Source organism: Corvus brachyrhynchos, unplaced genomic scaffold, assembly GCF_000691975.1.
Source record: "Corvus brachyrhynchos isolate BGI_N302 unplaced genomic scaffold, ASM69197v1 scaffold52, whole genome shotgun sequence".
In the NCBI taxonomy this organism is placed as follows: domain Eukaryota; kingdom Metazoa; phylum Chordata; class Aves; order Passeriformes; family Corvidae; genus Corvus; species Corvus brachyrhynchos.
Window position 1 is genome coordinate 2,058,524 of NW_008237221.1, and position 9,868 is coordinate 2,068,391.

Consider the following 9,868-nt stretch of genomic DNA (forward strand, 5'->3'; position numbering starts at 1 on the left):
AGGGAAAGACAAAAGTTTTATTAGGCCATCATGTCAGTAATTCTTGACCTGGGGTCGTGACTGTGTCCCGACAACTTTCCCTTCTTTTGGCTCACAAGGAGACACCAGCAATCCAATAAATTTTTCTGTTGTAACATGGGTCACAGAACAGAATAAAATAGCTCCATCAGCCTGCCTGTGCTGGGTCGTTACCTGCTGTGTTTCCACTTTTGCTAGCCAAGTGTTGGCATCTCAGTGATGCAGAGTAGCCTGCTCTGGACAGTATCACATGTCTAAAGTCATATGAAATCATATTGCATTTATACCACTCTGAGCTGAGGGAAAAAAAAGCCTTTTAAAGAGTCAAGGGACCCTTTCACTTTATAATGGGAATGTGGAAAGATTTATTTAAAAGGCTTTTGGATACTGATACTTGAGGTTCTTTGGTGAAGCAGTTGCTGGACACACTCCTGGTCATATTTATTAATTATTTATGCTCCAACAGCATCAACTAATGCACATGTCTGGTCCAAACATACAGAGTAATATTGCTTGAAAGTCCATCATTTCCAGCTTTCAGGGCAGGTGTGGGAACAACCAGATTGACTTCCATGAAAGAGCATTAGCTCACTTCAGCTGTTGCCCTACTTTTGCAACCTGAGGTTGAGACTCAGGCTATTGGGAACATCCCCTGCCTCTCAGGTTCAGCATTCAAGGTTTTGCAAGTATATTGATCTTGAGAAACAACAGACTTCCCTCTGCACGTTATGATGAAATGGCAGAACTCCCCTGTATGGAGGGATATTATTCCTGGTTTATAGTGCAGGAAAAATAACTGTTAAAAATACCTTTAGGAAAATAAGACAAAATTGAGAAAAGGCAATAGTACGCTTAGTTTGCCAAAACCTGGACATAAGTGCAGACCCATTTTCTAGAGTCCCTTGCTGGATTTTTGAAGAGATTACTAATAATTTGGTTTTGTTTTCCTAGCCCTACTCTGTCTCTTTCTTCCTTTCAGCATCTGACAATATCACCACCTACGCAATACAGCAGAAATGCTCAAGAAATCAGGGGAGTGGTTGGGTGATCTGCCTCTTGAGCAGCCTGCTAAAAACCATCTTCTGAATGAGAAAATTCAGAAGCAGTGTAGGAGAAATCCATCAGAACTTGCTTGCTTTTTTCTCCTCTTTCCTCTAGCCACAGGAGACCAAAGCAATCTCTATCCCCTGGGCCTGTTGTCCTATGGAGGGATTATCCCTTCCTTCAGCATGAAGGTCTTTTCATCTACCATTTACTCTATTTTCCCTGTCTTGAGGTTTTTCCCTCTCTTATTTAAACAGTGTTGCTCTGGTTTTGGCAGCGAGGAGTGCAGGACACAACAGAGCCAGGCCTGCCTTCACCTGAAAGGCAGAAAAAAACCAGTCCTTTTCCTTCTGGCTTTAGCATACTTTGTGAAATCTCTGCCTAATCCTGACCATTCTCTTTCTCTGCCTCTGCTCCTCCATTGGGCTGCCCACTCAAACACTCCTCTTGCTACTCTTCCCCCTCCTTGTGATGTAAAACCTCAACATCCAAGTAATGAATGCTGTCTCACCTCTTTCTCTTCACTCATATGTCTGCAAGGTGAAAGAACGCCCTCACAATAGAAGGAGGAGATAAGAAATTCCCCATGGAAATAGCACAGCTACTTAAAATAATTTGGAGCAAAAATTCCTGCAGGTTTATTGAAAACACCCCCTGCGACACAGAGATTTATTTATCTGCTTTACTGCATTTTGCTTACGTCAAGAGCTGGATTGCTCCTGTACAGCCCCCTCACCAGGCAGATAATTGCTACATATTCTTTTGTACTGCTGCCACCACCTCCACCGTTGGGCGTTTTCCCAAACAATCGCCTGCGCAGCCTCGGAGCAATCCATCTCCCTGCCGACACTGGGATAACAGTGCTTTGGTATTAGGGGTCTCCCAGGAGCAGGTGAGAGTCTTGCCTCTTTTCTTGAAAATCAAATGAAGCAAATGCGGTGCATTTCTCCTTCCTTTTCCAAATAATTAGCAAAGATGTTAAATAAAGCCAGGGTAGCTCTCTGACAGCTCCAGCCTCTCCTCGATGGTATCTCGTTGGCCGTCACTTCCATGCAGACACACCGACCTGATGTAGTGTCATTTATCATTACCTTTTGTTTACAGCCACTCAGCCAGTTGTCACTCTGTGTGACACTGCCTGTATTCAAGCCAATATGAATTTATTTTTCAAGAAAGACTTTCTGAGAGCAAAGCTTATGCCTCACTAAGGATCCAACCAAACTGCATTGCTGGCAAGACCTTTTCCTTCACCATCATCTATTATATTTCTGATTAAATGATAGCGTAACCTGGCCTTTCTCTTTTTGTTATTTCCTGCTCAGGGTTTCTTCCACATGCTGATATTTATCTTTTCAGCAGAATAGTCATTAAATTCTATTGCTATGCATTTTAGCAATAATGAATTTTATGTGTTTTTTGATTTCCTTCACCTGTCTCCAGCTGCTCAAGATTGGTTTCCTTCTCAGCTCCCTGGACTTGGGACTGTCAGACTCCATAGGCTGCAGGCAGCTGGAGACCCCAACAGTGCCAGGACTAACCATGGACCCATGTTTTTCTTAGGAGAAGGATGCCTCTGACAAATGTGACATCAGTGTGTGTGAGGCAGGAGATGAACAGCTTTTTCTATGTTGCTGTAGCTGCAGCAGTGGGTCTTGGTTTTGAACTTCTTTCTTTTCTTCCCTTCGCCTTTCCCTGGCTGCTCAGTGAAGGTGGGAGGAGAAGAGCTGGATGCAGGGGCAGCATCCCAGGCAGAGCTGGGCCACATCTGTTTATCCTCCCCCTGCCTGCACTTGTGTGGCAGTGTGCAGGTAGCAGCCTCTTTGCCACGGCCTTGGACAGAGGCAGGAGGATGTACTCAACTGCTGGGTTTCCTGCATTGTTTCCTTCTGGACAAAGGCAAAGCTGGATGGAGACAAAGTGCAGGGACTTGTTGGCCATGGTGCCTATTAGAAGCAGGTTCAGCAAAAGAGTTTACTACACTGTGGACAAATAATGACTCTCCTTTCCCTTTTTACTGTTAATATATTCATTGCCAAAATAATATTTCATTTCCCAGTACTACTGCAGCTCAAGAACCAAGAATATGTGTATTCCCTTCCCTAATGTCTCTTACCCGAACAGCACATAATATATAATTGCACAAAAAAAGCTAGAGGACCAAGGACATACCTTAAACTGCTTCCAGTCTGTCTACAACTTTAAAAACAGGAATCATGTGCTTGGCCCAAATACACAACTGGATGAACTATTTTATGCAAAACTTCTGATGAACCAAGAAGTTTCCATGATACTAAATATTTACTTGTAAAAAAAATTATCTCACTGTCAACTTTGCTTTCTAATTTCATAGGAAGCATGCTTCTTTGTGATACTGTCAGGGTGGTATATCTTTTTTTTATTGGAAAGTACATTTTAGCTAGGAATGACATGAAAATTTATTCCAAAAAAATTGTAAATTCTTAACATCAGATGAAAAATAAATTATTATGGTACATGAAGCATTTTGTTTTACCTGATACAATGATTTAAAAATATTTTTCTGTTTGCAGATAACTAACAAAGTAGCTTGAAATGAGACAGTCATTTCAACAACATTTTTTCAGAGCCACTAGTGAGATAAAAAATCCATTATCTGTAAAGCTCAGAGTAAAGCATCTAAGTCATGAAATTTATATTAAAAGCATCTTGTGATCTTTAGATGGTGGGTGCTGGGCACATATACATAGTATATATTTGTGTATGTGCATTTATACATGCACCTATATGAAAGCATGAGCGCATATTTGTAAACAACAAGGACATTGTGCCACAGGGGTTTGCCTTCAGATGCAGTGACTCACTATAGCTCATGGAGAGGCATGCAGTCAGCATTATTATGGATATTATTTCTTTACAGCTTTGGCCCCAGGCCAAGACTTAAGCACACACTTAAATTTCAGTATACCAATACTTGCACTGAGCTTTGCTTGAAAGTTCTCCTTAAGTCTTTCCCGAAAATCTCCCATGAATACACTGTGTGGGATTTTGTTAGTAACCCTTGTAATAGTCCCCCCAAGTCCCTCATTGTGTTCTGTTTTGAAAACCACCATGATTTAATCCATGTGTGTGCTGGCAGTGTTATATAAGATGCTGAGGGCAGTAGTTACACAGCTCTTGGAGAAGGTGTTCTTGTTGCCATCCCCAGCAATGTCAGGATAGGTAAATTCAGTTCCAAGCCTTCTTGTGGTGGGCATGGATCCAGCAACCTGGCCCTGATCCTTCACCCCGAGGCTGTATCTCAGTTTTGCCTGCCTCCTGAGTCAGTTTGAGCTGCCTTTGCCTTTATCTATACACAGCGTGTTGAGCAAGAGGTGCAGCAGGAGCAGCACAACCTGCTCAGCGATGCTGAACGTGAGCACTCTGTTGGGGCGCAGGTGCCACCTCCTGCTGTAGGTGAAAGGAAAGCCAGGGAAAACAAGCAGCTCAGCCTTTGGCTGCACAAAGCTGCAGATCAGGTCCCCAGTGCCCCGCTCCCTGCTGATGGACAGCAGCGTGTTGTGGAGGCAGTGTAGCATAGCTTGTTTAATGCTGCATTATGGTAATGAATACTGGGAGCCATTAACACGAGAATCTCAGATTTCAAATATAACAAACCACACACTTCAATGTTTTGTAGCAGTGTGTTCTTTGGTGCTGTAAGCAGATGATTTTTTTAAATAAACTTTCAGCCAAAACGAAATTTTCCCAGCTAAGTACCTTTTTAATCAATCTATTCACAAACATATATATTTGTTTTTAATAAAATTTGGTAGTATTTGCCAGAAACATAATGACACTTATTTTTACCCATGGTATGTTCTTTACCTATTAAATGTTATACAACCTTTCTAAAACCAAATTAAGCAAAAACATTAGCATCAATCCATTGAATTCAGCTGCTATTAAAGTAAAGTAGATGTTTTCAAACACTAGAATGAATGGAAAAATATTACCTTGACTGTCAGATTGCATTTCTTTCCCGTTGAAGCTAAGTGGGTTAAATTAAGTGATTAATTAACTATGCATCTGCAAAATTAGATGGGCATTTTTATTTTGTTTAACTTATATATTTATTTTCAACTTGGGAAAAAAGGAACTGTAACAAGACAAAGGGAAGGCATTCCCCATAGCACCACTGTAGTGTGGTTTCTACTATCATTTCCATTGTAGTGTTGCTAATTGGACTTATAGCTCAGGCATAAAAATTTGCTCAATAGTGAAATTTCTTGGAGAAGATTTTGTTAGGTTTTATTAACTGTTGTTTTTAGATTAGAAAAGCTGAAACAACATCTATCAACAATAACCACCTTTTGCTGCCGGTGTTCTGAGTTTCTCCTTATCATGAACTGACTTGGTCCAGTCTGGCATTGGGTTATCATTTCCAAAACCATCTCTGGAGCTGCTGTCTGGACCTTTGCCTATGGTTTGCACGAGGGAAGGCAGGTGCTACTTTGCAGCTGAGGAATTACCTGGGTGCCCAAGCCAGTTTGGATCAAAAGCAGCAATATCAATTTCAGTTTCTACAGTTCCACTTCCAAAGTGCATGTGGAGGTTCATAAACCTCCTGCAAACATTCAATGGAAGAAGGGCACCCAAGGCTTCTCCACTCAGAATAAAACTTTCCCTTTCCATCCCTTACACTGATCCCACAAAACTGCATCTGGCTGCAGTGTTGTGCTGGATTTCTCATTGAGTTTCCTCTTGCATAGCAAATCCAGAAGTGCTTTCAGTGTTGCCATTCACCAAACCTCCTTTCCAAGATGGTTTTTATCTTGGTTCTTGCCAGAATCCCAGTCACTGGATGGTGCAAACGCTGTAAATGGACTAATGTGGGCCCAGCCAGCGCTGGGACTGCTGCTTTGAGCTGAGCTTTTGAAAATAATGAGCTGGATTGTCAGAGCTCTTGGTCAGCAAGGCGAGAGAATGAGAACCCTGCTGCTCCCCTGCTCAGTTTGCAACTCCAGCTGCCAGCAGTGGCAACTATTCAAGTGAAATTCCCTCCAGTGAGAAAGGTCTTTGGCAAGATAGAAATGTTGGCATTTTTTTCCCTCCTCTGTAATTTTTGTGGGTTTTTTGGCATCAGCTGCCTTGTGTCTTCATACAAAAGTTCTTTTCTTTTTCTTTTTTCCTTTATTTTAAGCTGACATTTTGATTCTGCCTTAATTAAACCACTTTGGAAGCAGCATGACTCTGTTTTCAAATGAGTTGCACTGGTATAAGTTTTGTGCAGAGGCATCTCTGTTTCAGAGTGACTACATCCCTTCTGACAGTCCTCCCACAGCTACCCCACCTTGCCTTGCTTCAGGCCTCCATCAGGATGTTTTTTTTTTTTACCTGCATGAATCCTACTGCTCCACAAGCATCCTGACCAGATGTCACAGGGCACTTTTCATGCTGAGAGAAAACCGCTTTTGCTCCTTTGCTTTTCTGCTTGCCTGACAGCCCTCTTGCTCCTTTTCCCCCTCCTCCCCTCTTCCATTCAATTACTGACCTAGTGTGGAAGTCATGCCCCAGGATTTCTCAGGGCTTTTTTCTCTCCCAGAAAAAGAGCATGTCCAGTCCTCACTGGACCAGTTCTTTGCTGTGACCTCTCAGTGTCTGGGGCAGAGCATGCAGGAGGAAAGCGCTTGTGTGGTCAAGGGCCAGCACCCTACTATATCCAAGGAGCACTTGTGGCTTTACTGCACTACAAGGTGCTCTCTCACTGCTCCCTCTAGCTAAAGTTTTGCACATGATTTTGCAAAGTTTTGAATAGGTATAAGTAGTGGTCGTTAAAAGATCAGTGATTCTTTTTTTGCTGTTGCCCTTCAAACCCACCCTCCTCCTGCCCTGCTCATATGGTGCTCCTGCAGCTTTATACTTTTAACTGCTTTGTTTTGTTCAAAGTGTCTAATTTTGCAAGAACTGGCTAAATATCCCACCTCTTCCTCATGCCCATGTGCTTCATCTTTCTCTGTCTTGCCTCTTCATGGAGCACTGTAGACATTCAAGTATCAATATTTTGCTTACCAAGGTAAAAAAACCCAAACTGGTTCAGAAAAGCCATGAGTGAACGGCCTCTTAGTTTTTTTAACTGTATTTATAGTAGGGGAGACAAATTGCCAAAATTAAATCATGACAACATGACAAAAATCCACGGAGGTGATAAGGCAGAAATTCCCAGACATCATCTCTTGGAACTTCACTTCCAAGACCATGAGCTCATTCCCCACCAGTGCTTCCTTCTTGGAATTCATTTCTCAGTCTGGAAAGTACCTTCATAAGGAATTATTAGTTATTTTTAGTAAAATCCTTGGAAATTTTAACAATTCAGATTCAAATCTGTTATTATAAAGTCTAGTTATTTGGAAGTGCACTTTTATGATCAAAAACCATATGGGAGAGGATTTAAAAAAAGAAAATTAGTGCTCAGTTTCAGGGCTGGGCTATGGAATAATGGATAGCCTCTTCATGGGGCTGTGTTGATTTGCTGTTTCCTTCATATCCCAGCAAGGCCTTTCTGACTTTCAGCCTGGTGCTTGAACATTACTGCATTTTCCAGGTTTATGCATCCTTTTAAAACAATATCCATTTCTATTTTGCAGCTCAACATTTCAAGAAAGCATCCACTTACAGAAAAGAAATGCGTGGAGGTTAAGAAATAATTACAAATCAACTATTAGAATTACAAATATTTTTACCCTGTGCTGTTGCTAGTGGATTGATAATTGAGCCCACTTGGACGAATTAAATGAAATGTGGGAAGAAGACTATTGGGAAGTGATTAGCTGGTCCCTGTGTCCTGGAAGTCTGGTAGGTCACTACTAGGAAACTAATAGCACTCCTAAAGCCAAACAACCAAATACTGGAATCACAGGACATCTTCCTAAGACCTGCACAGATACTTTGAAAAAATCCAGCTGTACAATAAATGTGAAAATGCTCTTAAACTGGCATTAAAAATATCACTGAATGTGTTTAATAAAAATCTTCTCTTAGATACATTCTCTTAGGGATGGGACAGAACTGCATAAGGAGATGTCAGGCAGAACTAGGTAATTTCTGGAATTCTGGCTCTGTGATCCCTCTCTTGAAAGAGAGACAACAGAAGCAGTTTAATTCTAGGAAAAGAAGCCGAGCAAATGTTTCTCCTTTGAGCAAGCAGAGAAGAGGGAAACTGTGATCATTCCCTGTTCTGCCTGGGCTGCAGGGCAGCTCCAAGCTGTCTCCTGTGCAGGGCAGACAGTTGAATTACAGCCAGCATGGTCCAGTGGGCTGCTCACTGCCCTACCAGCTATGTTGGGTATTTTCAGTAGCAGGATTTTGTCTTGTAATCCACATCACAGCACCTGACTGGCAGATGTCTGGGTACACAGGGAGGTTGGGAGGAATCAGTGGCTTGGGAGTGCTGGAGTTTTTTTGGACGTGACTATTTTGATCATATTGTCTTTATTCCAAAAGTGAATTTCTAACTACACCCACAGTTCTGGGTGAGTAAAAAGCCAGACCTCGCATAAAAACAATCAATTTTCTAAAGTTGTTGAAATGGCAAGATCTTTAAAAATCTGTCAGTTCATTAACCTATGCCAGCTTGCCCTGAGATAATTTAGTAGATGAGATCTCATTTTGCTGATAACTAAATGAGTTTTAGAACATCCAAGATTTTATTTTTAAATCTTGTTTTCATTTACAATTGCTTGTAACTGTTTATATCCATTTAATGACTAAAAAAGCACGTCCACAATCTGTCCCTGGCTGAATTCCTCTGAACAGTTCACTCGTTCAGAGCAATATTGGCTTAGTGCGTTGGTTCAGTGACCAGCGTGATTTTCGAATCAATGTAACACAGGAGAGGGTTTACATTACTGCTGCCACAAAATGTAATCAACTGCCTAGCATACTTGTCTGAGGAATTATTAAAGCATAGAATGCAAAGTGGCAGGAATAGAAGTATAATTCTAGTAAAATCATCAAAGGATGCAATAACTGAGTTAGAAAATGCAGTGACAGATCTAATTAACGAATTTAGTCCAATTCAGTCCAAAAATAATTGTCATTAGAAGTAAAATCACATTTCTGTCTGAAGCGTCTCAGCATGTTTGCCATAGTGATTGCTAAAACTAGAAAGAAACCCACTCTCATTATTTTTTTAATGCAATTATTACACACAAAAATCAGTCATGAAATCGAATATGCCAGTTTAGCAAATGATTCTCAGCTAAGAGCCTTCCCTCTCACACCACAAGGTACAGATTTAGGCTGGGGCTGCTGGCTTACAGCACTTTCTGTTTGTGCTCTTGTTGGAGTCAACATTATTTTTGGACTGACTCCTTCCTCCCAAAGACCTCTTTGTATTCTGAATTAAAACAACAGACCATTTAATTTTAATATTGACCTAACTGCACATCTGAATCCATTGGAAGTTGTCTAACAAAACAAAAATACTAATAGGACATGTGCCAACTGCAGTTTAAGTTGGGCTGCTTTTAATACAAGCTGAAGAGCTTTTGTATTAAGCTCTAACAATAGCTAATACAGCTGCTGAGCTGATTACTTAAGCAACTTCTGGATATATTCACACATCAAATTTGAATTCCAAGTATTTTGCATACTGTTTCCACCTATATAATTGTCCGCTGGCCCTTATCATTATTTATTATGCAAAACTGATTTTTTTTTTGAAGCCTGAAGAATGAAGTAATTTAGTATGCAAACAGTTAAAACTCTCATGTGGATTCTGATTTCGTATGTGTTGATAAATTCACTTACGATGACTGACAGTGTGAGATTTTTGGGGTCATAGCGGTCA

General features: G+C 41.0%; 1 long non-coding RNA gene across 2 annotated transcripts in view; it reads left to right on the forward strand.

The window, feature by feature from the left end:
- LOC108445366 overlaps nucleotides 1-9,868 on the forward strand; it is a 51,165-nt gene that overhangs the window by 37,034 nt on the left and 4,263 nt on the right. Inside the window, exon 5 of one of the 2 annotated variants that reach the window (XR_001860188.1) lies at nucleotides 7,665-7,872. The exons of the other annotated variant lie outside the window; for it this stretch is intronic. This is a non-coding gene — a long non-coding RNA (uncharacterized LOC108445366). The remainder of the gene's footprint in view (nucleotides 1-7,664; nucleotides 7,873-9,868) is intronic. 2 annotated transcript variants of the gene reach the window in all.